Source organism: Myotis davidii, unplaced genomic scaffold (genome assembly GCF_000327345.1).
Source record: "Myotis davidii unplaced genomic scaffold, ASM32734v1 scaffold1572, whole genome shotgun sequence".
NCBI lineage: Eukaryota > Metazoa > Chordata > Mammalia > Chiroptera > Vespertilionidae > Myotis > Myotis davidii.
In genome coordinates this window covers 1,062,134-1,071,884 of record NW_006285041.1, presented here as the reverse complement: position 1 = coordinate 1,071,884, position 9,751 = coordinate 1,062,134, and the positions used below count along the sequence as shown (strand labels likewise).

The window sequence follows — 9,751 nt, the reverse complement described above, 5'->3', positions numbered from 1 at the left end:
TTGTCCAACAGTTCATTATTGGTGTATAAAAATGCATCTGACTTCCAGATACATTTGTATCCTGCTACTTTATTGAATTCATTTATCCGTTCTCATAGTTTTTTGGTGGAGTCTTTAGGATTTTCTACATATGGGAGGGCTACAAGGTCAGGCTTAATTATGCTAGGAGAGCTCTGCCCTTCAGGCTGGGACTTGTTTGTGGCCCTGCCATTGGACAGCCTGAGGCTTAACCCTAGAGCCGCTCCCTACATCCAACTTTGCTTTTCTCTCACAAATTGTTATGGCTATTTAGGGTCCTTTGTGGTTCTATATAAATTTTAGGATTATTTGTTCTAGTTTGGTGAAAAATGCCATTGGTATTTTGATAGCGATTGTACTGAATCTGCAGATGGCTTTGGGTAGTATGGCCATTTTAATGATGTTAATTTTTTTACCTTCTTGGTTAAAGTTATTCCTAGTTTGCTTTTTTTGGAGGTTATTGTAAATGATATTGTTTTGTTATATTTTCTCCCTAATAGTTCATTATTGGTGTATAAAGACACAACCAATTTCTGGATATTAATTTTGTATCCTGCTACTTTATTGAATTCATTTATCCGTTCTCATAGTTTTTTGGTGGAACACTTTAGGATTTTCTACATATAGTATCATGTCATCAGCAAATAATGACAGTTTTACTTTTTCTTTTCCAATTTGGATGCCTGTATTTCTCTTTTTTTGCCTGATTGCTGTGGTTAAGACTTCTAATATTATGTCGAGTAAGAGTAGTGAAAGTGGACATTTTTGTATTGTTTTTGATCTTAAGGAAAATACTTTTAGCTTTTCCCCACTGAGTATGATGTTAGCTGTTGGTTTGCCATTTATGGCCTTTATTACATTGAGTTATGTTCCCTTTATTCCCTACTTTTGAGAGTTTTTTGTTTTGTTTTTTATCATAAGTGGGTACTGGATTTTGTTAAATGCTTTTACCTGTATTCATTGATATGATTATATTATTTTTATCCTTCATTTTGTTTATGTGGTGTATCACATTAAATGATTTGAGAATTTAAACTGAACTTGTATCCCAGGAGTAAATTCCACTCGATTATGGTGTGTGTTCTTTTTTTAAAATCCTCACCTGAGGATATGTTGTGTGTTGTTGTTTTTTTATTGATTTTAATGTGGGGGGGGGGGGAGAGGGAGAGAGAGAAACATCAATGTGAGAGAAAACATCAATCAGTTGCCTCCTGATATTCAGGTCCCAACCAGGAATTGAACCTGCAACCTGGGTACATGCCCTGATGGAAATCGAACCCATGACCCCTAGGAGTAAAGGATGATGCTCCAACCAACTGAGCTACATCAGCCAGGGAAATTATGCTGTGTATTCTTTTTAATGTACTGCTGAATCAGTTTACTCATATTTTGTTTAATATTTTTGTATCTGTTCATCAGGGACATTTGGCTTATAAATTTTTTGGTAATGTCTTTAATTTTGGAATCAGGGTAATGCTGGCCTCATAAAATGAGCTTGAGAGTCTTCCATGCTCTTGAATTTTTTTGAATAGTTTGAGAAGGATAGGTGTTTGTTTTTCTTTGGCTGTTTGGTAAAATTCACCTGTGAAGCATCCAGTCCAGGACTTCTGTTTTTGGGGAGTTTTAAAAATTGCTTCTTAAATTTCATTAGTTGTAATTAGTCTGTTCAGATTTACTGTTTATTCTTGATTTAGTCTTAAAAGATTATATATTGCTAGGAATTTATCCATTTATTCCAGGTTGTCTAATTTGTTGGTATATAATTGTTTGTAGTATTTTCATATAATCCTTTGTATTTCTGAGGTGTCAGTTTTAACTTCTCTTTCTTTTCTGATTTTATTTATTTAAGTGCTCTCTCTCTTTTTCTTGATAAGTCTGACTAAAGGTTTATCAATCTTGTTTATCTTTTCAAAGAATCAGTTCTTGGTTTCATTGATCTTATTTTATTTGACTCTATTTTATTTCCACTTAGATCTATACTATTTCCTTCCTTCTATTCACTTTGGGATTTTTTAAATTGTTCTTTATATAGTTCCTTTAGAAAGTATTATATCCTTGTGGTCAGAGATCATTTTTGATATGATTTAATTTCTTACATTTATTGAGACATGTTTTGTGTTCTAACATGTTGTCTATCCTAGAAAATATTCCATGTGCACTTGAAAAGAATGTATATTCTGATGCTTTGGAGTGAAATTCTCTGCAGATACCAACTAAAAAGGATGTCATTTAAAGTCATTGTTTCCTTTTAGATTTTCTGTCTTGCATATCTATCCATTGATGTCAATGGGGTATTATGATTCCCTGCTATGCCTGGATAGCTGTCAATCTCTCCCTTTAAGTCCATCAAGATTTGCTTTATATTTTAGGTGCTCCTATGTTGGGTACATAAATGTTTACAAGGATTATATCCTTTTCATGGATTGATCTCTTCATCATTATGAAATGTACTTCTTTGTGTCTTGTTATAGCCTTTGTTGTAAAGTCTATTTTTCTTATATAAATAGGTTTTGCTATGCTCGCTATTATTTTGTTTCCATATTCATGAAATATCTTTTTCTATCCCTTTACTTTCAGTCTGTGTGTCTTTTGATCTGAAGTGGGTCTCTTTTAGCAGCATTTGTATAAGTCTTATTTTTTTATTCATTCAGACACCTTACGTGTTTTGATTAGAACACTTTATCCACTTACATTTAAACTAATTATTGATAGGTATGTAGTTATTGAAATTATTTTATTCTTATTTTTTATCTTTTTTTTTCTTCTTTTTTTAACTTTTATTTAGATTTATTTTATGCTGAATTTACTCCTAGGCTATAAGTTTTTGTTTCTTCAGTTTCTTCTGAGATATCTTTTTCTTCTGTGCAACCTCGTCTTCTGGTCCTTTTATTGTTCTTTTTATAGTTCCTTTAGGTCAGTGGTTCTCAACTGTGACTGCACATTAGTGGGGCCACAACATTAGTAACAAAGAAACAGAATTTCCGGAGGATGAGGCCCAGAAATCAGGATTTTAAAACGATCCCCAGGTGATGCTAATGTGCAGCCACGGTTGAGAACCACTGCTTTAGGTGTAAGGTTAGATTGGAACAATCTGCTCTTTTTCAGTAAGGATCATCTCAATGTGGCAGGGAGAGCTCATGTATGGGCTAATCCACCCATGAGCTCTGTAGCTTCCACACTGCATCTTGGGAGCTTTGTTCACCTGAATGTGCTCAATGACCAGAGAATCTACATCTAATTCTAAACCCTTAAGTTCAGCAGTGCTCTCTGCATTTTTAAGCATGTGCAGCAAAAATTCAGCACTCTTTTTGGGCCACTAACCCTGTGTCCAGCCCCACTATTTTGCCTGGGCATATCTACCAACTCTACCATTGTAAAGACGGAATGGCACACACTGCTTCTGTAAAGTGACATCCTTCAGATACTTGGTGGCTTTTCGAATATGCATACCTTGGTGGCCTGGGCAGTTGCATGTGTGTTCTTAAAGTGAACACGGAGATTTGACCTCTTGATTTGCATGATCTTGTGGGGTTTTCTGGTTCTAGTGAATAGAGAACCATTTTCAGAGGTCACCTATGGCTGCTTTCTTTTTTTCTTCTAAACATTTTTTTGTAATAGTGGTTTCGGGTGATAATTTACTTTTGCTTTTTCTTGTCTGGGAAGCTCTTTATCTGTTCCTTGATTCTAAATGATAGCCTTGCTGGGTAGAGTATTATTGGGTGTAGGTTCTTGCTTTTTATCACTTTTAATATTTGTGTCAATCTCTTCTAGCTTACAATTTCGTTTGTAAAATCAGCGACAGTCTTATGGGAACTTTCTTGTAGGTAACTAACTACTTTTCTCTTGCTGCTCTTAAGATTCTCTATCATTAGACTTTTGCATTTTAATTAGGATGTACCTTAGTATGGGCCTCTTTGGGTTCATCTTGTTTGGGACTCTCTGCACTTCCTTGACTTGAATGTCTATTTGCTTTGCCAGGTTAGAAAGTTTTCCATCATTTTTATTCAAATAGGTTTTCAATCTTTGCTCTTTCTCTTCTTCTGATACCTCTACAATGATAATGCTAGTATGCTTGATGTTGTCCCAGTGATTCCTTAAACTATTCTCATTTTTAAAATACCGCCCCCCCCCTTTTTAGTGTTCTGATAGGGTGTTTAATGCTACCTTGTCTTCCAAATTGCTGATTTGATCTTCTGCTTCATTGACATCACTCTTGAGTCTCTCTAATGTATTCTTTATTTCATGTTTTAATGTTTTCTATCTCCATTTTTATATTTCCTATCTCTTTATGGAAGTTCTCACTATGTTCAGCTGCTCTTCCCCTAAGTTCATTGAGCATACTTATAATCAGCTTTGATCTTTGCATCTGGCAGACAGTTTGTCTCCATTCTTTTTTTATTCTTCTTCTTCTTCTTCTTCTTTTTTTTAGCTCTTTTTTAGCTATGTGCTCCAGGGGTGTCCCTTGTGTGAGTTGCATATGCCCTGCCCTTGTAGTTGAGCCTTGATTGCTATTGCAATGTCAGTAGGAAGAATTGATCCTCAGGCTGACTGATTGTGAGAAATGGCCATGAATACAGCTGGTGGTACAGGGGTTGACTCCAAGGAACAGGATTTGATTTAGTGGGGCTCTGGTGCCTTCTGAGTCTCCCCTTTGGATGTGTTGTTTGCAGAGCTTATTGGGAGATGCTGACCACTGCGTGTGTTGTTGTTGGGGTCTCTTGGGAGGGGCTCTGGTACAGACCAATATCAGCTGAAGCTCCTGTTAGACCAGGGGCCACCTGGTAAGAGCCACAGAGTGATCTGCAGATGGTTGCCACCTATACTGGACTTCAAGTCATCTGGAAGAGGCTAAGCTCTGAAGCAAGGATTATTGCCACTGGTGCTGAATTTGGGCCGTTTAGCAAGAGTTATTGAGAATGCAGAGGACAGATGTAATGTGTTTGGGGTTTTAGGAAAGTCTGCAACATGAGCCAAGACAGGCCATGTGTATGGAGATGCCACTGGAAGTAGCTTGAGTGGACCCAAAAGTTGGGTGGGGCAGGGTCTCAAGGAATCACCAAGGTGTGTGAACAGTGTTGTCCAGATATGAAGCATTCAGATTTGTACCTGCCTGCACCTGTTAGCTGGGTAGAGGAGGGTTCAAGAAAGGAGCAATGACTGTAAGCACTTCTGTCCCCAGAGTGCCCTGGTCCCTGCCCCTCTAGCCCTCACCCTAAAGCCAGAGAATCCATTTCCTCCCAGTACATCTCTGGTGCTTTTTGAGTTGCTGCCCCAGTGCTGGAGCTATGAGCGAGTGAATCTTTAAGCAAAATTACAATTAGTTGTAATTTTGATGTGATTGTGGGAGGAGGTGAGCACAGTATTTTCCTACTTTACCATCTTGACTGGATTTATCTTGATGGATTTATCTTAGTCACTTCATCAGGGGACCTGTTTAGTTTGCTTCTCATAGGGCAACCACAAATCTCCAAGGAAACAGAGTTACAGGAAATAATGACTTAAAAGAAATGGATACCAATAACTAGAGATGATCTATAAAGTCATGGATCATAGAATTGTAGAACACTGAAAGATATTATTTAATTCAACCTTTCACTTCATTGAGGAATGGGCTCAGATAACTTTAATAACATGTCCAAAGCTACACAGCTAGTTAGCAGCAGGACAGTGATTAGAATATGAACCTTCCTGTTATCATACACCTTCCACCACGTCACATGGAATGCTGCCCATTAAGAACATCAAACATATAATAAATCCAGAAGGATAAGGTTAAACAATGAGGAATTGTGAAAGGTAATATTTAGGCCTATCTATATAGAGAGGTTATATAAGTACACACAGTCCTATGAATAAAATGCATGAGGCCTCTGTTCTCCCCACCTCAGCTTGCTGGAGTGTCATTGGTTGATCCTGAATGACTCAGGGACAGCTGCCCAGTGTTGGGACACAGGGGAGGAACACTTAATCCCCACTAAGAAGGGGGTGCAGTGTTTAGGGCCAGTACTACCACCACCCCAGGAAGGTTTTCAGTGTCATAGCCTCTTCCTTCACATGTTTGTAAAGAAAGAATTAATCAGAGGACCAAGGAGAGAGAGAGATGTTGAGGAAAAGTAGGAGAGGGAGTGTTGACGTGTCGTGCTGAGGGCTTGGCTCAAATGTAAATGTTCAGAACAGTATGAAGACTCTTTAAATAGAGCTCTCATAGGTGAATGTAGTGACAGAGAAAAACCACCATGTGCTCCAGGGAACTAAGTAAATAAGCACAGACGTCAAATGTTCATAGCCGGATGGAGGCTGGGCTGGACCTGGAGCGCAGCAGAAAGTACAAGAACATCTTTAGTTTTAATTGCCAAGTCCTGTTCTCTTAGGGGGCACCTGTGGAGTTGCTCACATTTCAGGAAATATTTTCTGCTAAGGGACTTTTTAGAGGAAAATATGAAAATCCAGCCTCAGCTCCGAACCAATCTAGCATCTGAGCTGCAATCAGAGCTTATGAATAGCTTAAGCTTTCTTAGGGAGTGCTTCTGACATGCCATGAATTTGCTTATGATTATGTGTTTTATACATTCTCCTTGAAAGTGGAAACCCAATGATCATCATTAATAATTGAAGTATTAATGCCACGAAAACCAACTCACGACCCTTGGCAAAAAGCAACACAGACGGGCACGTTCCCCAACTTTGTTGTGTTCTTTTATTCACGCAGAACACAATGGGCGAAAGCAGGAGCGGAAACCACAAGCAAAGGCCATGTTTGGCTTTGATTAGACATTAAACCTCAGACAGTCATTAAAATTTCTTGAACTCTGTGGCCTCAGTCCAGGTTGGAAAGCAGGTCAAGCAAGTAAAGCTAAGAGTAGAGTGTGCAATCTTTGGTTCTCAGTGCTCTTTGAAGATTGTTTCAGGGTTAATGTTTGACTTTGGGTCTCAACTATTTTATTCCTTGGTTTCCTCACATACACACAAAATATAATTCATCTTGCAATGAAAGAAGATCACGCTTTTTCATTAATGTGAATCCGGGCATACCTTGGAGATATTGCAGGTTTACTAGTAGTTCCCGACCACTGAAATAAAGTGGGTATTACAATAAAGTGAGTCGTAATCTCTTTGCTGGTGGAGGGTCTTGCCTTCAGTTTGTAAAAAATGAAACATCTGTGAAGCTCAAAAAAGCAAAGTGTAATAAAATGAGAAATGCCGGTAGTATAAACTCTTTTCTTTGGAGGGTAAGATAAAAAGGTGAAGAGTTCAGGCTTTAGAGCAGTGTGGTCTGATAGAGGTGTAATGTGAGCCACAAGTGGGGGCCACACATAGCCACATTAAAAAATTCAAAAACAGGTCAAACCAATTTTAATAAAATTTTATCCAGAGTATCTAAAATATTATTTCAACATGTAGTCAACATTTTAAAAACTATTGGGATATTTTACATTTTTTTCTTTATATTAGGTCATTAAAATATAATATGTATTTTTACACTTACCACACATCTCAATGCAAACTAGCCATATTTCAAGTGCTCAGTAACCATAAGTGTATTGGGCAGGGTAAGTCCAGAGTCAAAATGAATTGATTTAGAAGCTGCCTGATCTTGAGCAAGTTACTATAGTATACTATGCTTCAGTTTCCACATTTGTAAAATAATAATAATAATAATATCTATCTTATTAGGTCTGTCATGAAGATGACATGTGTCAATATATTTAGAGTCTTCAGTGCAGTGCCTGGTGTATAGTTGATCAAGCCATGTCAACTATCACTAGTTTTGGCAAAAGTACACAGGGTGAAAATGTTAATATTTCTCCAAAATGTAGTGCTTCCAAACCAAGAAAATTGAGTTGAATTTAGAGCTTAGATTTTTTTTGAGGGGTAGCGGTGGAGAAAAGGCAACCATTTATTTGCCCAAACCAGAAAACATACTCAAAATACTTCTTTCTTGGATTTCATCAAACCAGTAATTTTTAAATGTAATATGGCCTTTCCCCTGTAGTTGAAAGAAGAGTTCAACTAGCTCAGGCTTTAGAGCAGTGTGGTTTCAATAGTTTCTCCACTTTGTCAATAATATTTAAGGCAGCTGAATAGTTTCGTGTGATTATACTGTTTGAAAAGTGCATTTAGATTTTGAGGGGCAGAATTTAGATTTTGGAACTTTTAAAATAATAAAACATTCAGTGTTATTTATTTTCTAAAGTGGGTTTTGCCCTTGGCTTACAGCCACATCTTGGGTGACTTTTGCATTGTCCCTGTTGCTCCAGATGTACACCAAAGGAGTCAAGCATTTGCAAAGAAAGGTAAAATTTGATTGGGATCCTCTTTTTTCAAGTTTTCAGGGCTTATTCTCATACTAGTGCCGCGGTGCACAGATTCATACACATTGAAAGGAAATTAATTAGAAGGTGGCCAGTGGGGCAGGACTGGGCAAGATGGGCCGGACACACCCTGGAGCCAACCTCCTAGAGTCCCTCCCTGGCCAGCCACATCTCGGGCAATGCTGTAGCTCAAAGGGCATATGAGGAGTGAGTGGGGTCCCTCTGGCAGGTGGAGTCCCTCAGCCTGGCCTGCAGGGATTGGGCTGAAACCAACTCTTTGACATCCCCCGAGGGGTCCTGGATTGTGAAAGGGTGGTTCTCATGCGACGCACCCTGGAATCGGGCTCCTTCTCTCTGGTTCTGGGGTGCATCACCTGAGAACTGTCGCTGGCAAGTCACCACAGCTTGGCAGCTCCCGCATTGAGCATCTTCCCCCTGGTGGTCAGTGCACATCATACTTACTGGCCAGTCAGCCAGTCACTTAGCCTTTTATATATATAGATAGATGGCAAAGACCCAGAAGTATTAATGTCACTTGCTATACGGTATTAAGAAGACCCACAAGGTGTCAGCAAATGGGCATTTGGGGTCCATTTTCCCCTCATCCTTAGTCTTAGTGGTGGCACCAAATATCTTCGTGACACTTGCATCTTTTGAAGGAGGTTTGAGGGATTTGGAGTTGATCAAAGAGAAAGATATGACTGTGACAAGCAGTAACACACAACTAGCTTTACTGGGCCATGCTTGCACAGGGTTGCAGGACAAGGGAAGTCACTCACATGAGACCATCCAGATGCTCTAGGAAACCAACATCCAGAGGGGAGGGGGGTAAGGGGACTCCTGGGAGAAAGGGGGATTAGAGCAGGGCTCAGCAATGTGGCTTAGGAGTCTCTGGGTCACAGAGCTGTGAAGGGCAGTGGTAGCTTGAGGTTTTGTAACTATAAGGCTCTAGCTTATCAATGGTCAACAGTTGCTGGGTGAGATTTCTAGGGGTATGCAAAATAGATAGGTTCTAAATGGCTGAAAATCTGCTTCTTTGGCTATTTTTTTAAATTACTAGATGTTGAGAGGAAACCAAGATGGCGGCATAGGTAAACATCTGAAACTGCTGCCTTGCACAACCACTTCAAAACTACAACTAAAAGACAAAACGGACATCATCCAGAACCACAGGAAGGCTGGCTGAGTGGAAATTCTACAACTAGAAGGAAAGAGAAAAGCACACTGAGACTCAGAGGAGGTGTGGAAGTAAAGTGCAGAGGTACGAAGGCACACTCGGAAAGGGCTGGCAACTGAGGATGCGGTTGTCATTTTCAATCTGGAGAGAGACACAAGCTCTTGAATGCTCTGAACTCCAGTTCTGGGCGAGTCTCTGGGGACCCAGACTCATATGGGAGGAAACTGGACTGTTTGGCATCGGC

At 39.2% G+C, this 9,751-nt stretch overlaps 1 pseudogene; it reads right to left on the bottom strand.

Annotated features, from left to right (window-relative positions):
- Positions 1–3,094: 3,094 nt before the first annotated feature.
- On the bottom strand, positions 3,095–3,592 carry LOC107181770 (annotated as a pseudogene).
- Between the last annotated feature and the right edge of the window lie 6,159 nt (positions 3,593–9,751).